The following is a 2,699-nucleotide window of genomic DNA, read 5'->3' as shown; positions in this document are numbered from 1 at the left end:
CATCCTGAGTCTGGCACAGCGCCCAGTTCCATGGGCATAGAGGATACTGACCGTTCCTCTCTCTGCTGCCATGCTGGAAGCAAAGACTATGGGGGAGATTTATCAAGCTGGTGTAAAGTAGAACTGGCTTAGTTGCCCATAGCAACCAATCAGATTCCACCTTTCATTTTCCAAGGAGCTGCAAAAATGAAAGGTGGAATCTGATTGGTTGCTATGGGCAACTGAGCCAGTTCTATTTTAGACCAGTTTGATAAATCTTCCCCTATGTGCACTATTCTCTGCGTGGAGTTGTCAGTATAATGACTGTAACAGATTTCATTTTGTGAAATCTGGGCATTTGTCACCATAAAGCTGCCATATTATAAAATCTATGGGGGTCATTTATTAATCTGAAATATACCTAAATTAGGCGTATTTCAGGCTCCGATTGCAGCGTAACGCTTACTTGCGCTGCAATCTGCGACTTCTCCCTGCTCACGCCAGGTCTAAAATTGGGGGCGTGGTGTGTGCGGGCAAGGGACGGCACGGCGCCTCATTTACCATTTACTACGCCTGTTTCAGGCATACAAATAGGTCTAAATGTAAGACAGCTTGGAAGTTGCCTTACATTTAGAACTGGCGGAAGATCAGACAAAGTTATGAAGAGACCGGCACCTCTACATAACTTCAGCGGAACCACCACCAGCTTAGAGATTTATTAAGACTAAAACGCTGGTCTTAATAAATGTGTCCCTTTTTATATGCACAAAATTAACATACAGGGGTGGACTAGGATGTTAGTGGCCCTGGAAAAAAACTAAAAGTGGCCCACGTTGTTGGGGTCAGCAATACCATAATTCAGCACAAAATACATCCAAGCATTAACAGGCACCACTGGATTTTTGGTTCTGCTGAAGCAAAAATAACATTGCAGCACAAAATACCCCCCAGAAGCTGTCTCTGAGATACAAGCCACAACACTGAGCCAGTCCTTTCTTCAGTATGCTACCTGGTTCAGCACTACCAGATATAATGGAGAATACAGCACTACATACCTATTGTATCCCGTGACTAGAGATGTCGCGAACATAAAATTTTCCGTTTGCGAACGGCGAACGCAAATTTTCGCAAATGTTCGCAAACGGGCGAACCGCCATTGACTTCAATGGGCAGGCGAATTTTAAAACCCACAGAGACTCTTTCTGGCCACAATAGTGATGGAAAAGTTGTTTCAAGGGGACTAACACCTGGACTGTGGCATGCCGGAGGAGGATCCATGGCAAAACTCCCATGGAAAATTACGTAGTTGACGCAGAGTCGGGTTTTAATCCATAAAGGGCATAAATCACCTAACATTCCTAAATTGTTTGGAATAACGTGCTTTAAAACATCAGGTATGATGTTGTATCGATCAGGTAGTGTAACGGTTACGCCCGCTTCACAGTGACAGACCAAACTCCCTGTTTAACGCACCGCAAACAACCGCAAACAGTCCATTTGCACAACCGCAAACTCCCCATTTGCACAAGGTTGGATACCAAGCTAGCCATGTCCTGTTCCTTGTCCTCACTGACATCATTGAAGGTCTCTTCCTCCACCCAGCCACGTACAACACCAAGGGTTCCCGAAAGGTGACTACAAGCCCCCTGGGATGCCTGCTGTGGTTGGTCTTCCACCTCCTCAAAGCCACCTTCCTCCTCTGACTCCTCTTCTTCAGACTCCTCTCTCTGCGTTGCCGCAGGTCCAGCAATCGACGACGACAAGGCTGCTTCTGGTGGTGACGGTCACCACAACTCTTCCTCTTCATGCTCATCTACGGCCTGATCCAGCACTCTTCGCAGGGCACTCTCCAGAAAAAACGCATATGGGATGAGGTCGATGATGTTGCCTTGGGTTTGACTGACCAGGTTTGTCACCTCCGCAAAAGGACGCATGAGCCTACAGCCATTGTGCATGAGCGTTCAGTAACGCGGCCAAAAAATACCCAGCTCCGCAGTGGCTGTCCTCTTTTTTTTTTTTATTAAAAAAAATCTGTTCTTAACAGTTTAATCTCTGTTTTGTCCCCTATCAGGGGCCGGTGTATGGAATAGATTTTAGGAACCGGGAGATGGAAAAAGATGCTTGGTCGGTCCTCTTACTTTCAATTTGGGGCACTGCGCATGCGCCATGCAATGTACTGTGCTACCCGATATGAGTGGTATGTCAAATAGTACTATTCCTATCAGTTTAATCCCTGTTATGTCCCCTTTCAGGGGACGTTTATGGAATAGATTTTAGGAACCGGGAGATGGAAAAAGATGCTTGGTCGGTCTTACTTCCAATTTGGGGCACTGCGCGTGCGCCGTGCAATGTACTGTGCTACCCGATATGAGTGGTATGTTAACTAGTACTATTCCTATCAGTTTAATCCCTGTTACGTCCCCTATCAGGGGACATGTATGGAATAGATTTTAGGAACCGGGAGATGGAAAAAGATGCTTGGTCGGTCTCCTTACTTCCAATTTGGGGCACTGCGCGTGCGCCGTGCAATGTATTGTGCCACCCGATATGAGTGGTATGTTAAGTAGTACTATTCCTATCAGGGGACGTGTATCGAATAGAGTTTAGACAACCGCAAAGAGTTGTCAATAGTTGACACACTCATGACATACATTTTATTCCTCTATGCGTCAATCTTGGTGTAGTGATGACAGTGCTCGTGCGCACGTTTGGGAGATTGC

The 2,699-nt window shown here is 46.2% G+C and overlaps 1 pseudogene; it reads left to right on the top strand.

Moving 5' to 3' along the window:
• Positions 1-1,983: 1,983 nt before the first annotated feature.
• LOC121009090 lies at positions 1,984-2,161 on the top strand (annotated as a pseudogene).
• The last annotated feature ends 538 nt before the right edge of the window (positions 2,162-2,699 follow it).

This window comes from Bufo bufo, chromosome 7, assembly GCF_905171765.1.
Source record: "Bufo bufo chromosome 7, aBufBuf1.1, whole genome shotgun sequence".
Taxonomy (NCBI): Eukaryota; Metazoa; Chordata; class Amphibia; order Anura; family Bufonidae; genus Bufo; species Bufo bufo.
Note: the sequence above shows the minus strand (reverse complement) of the source record. Positions and strands in the feature narration are given on the sequence as shown.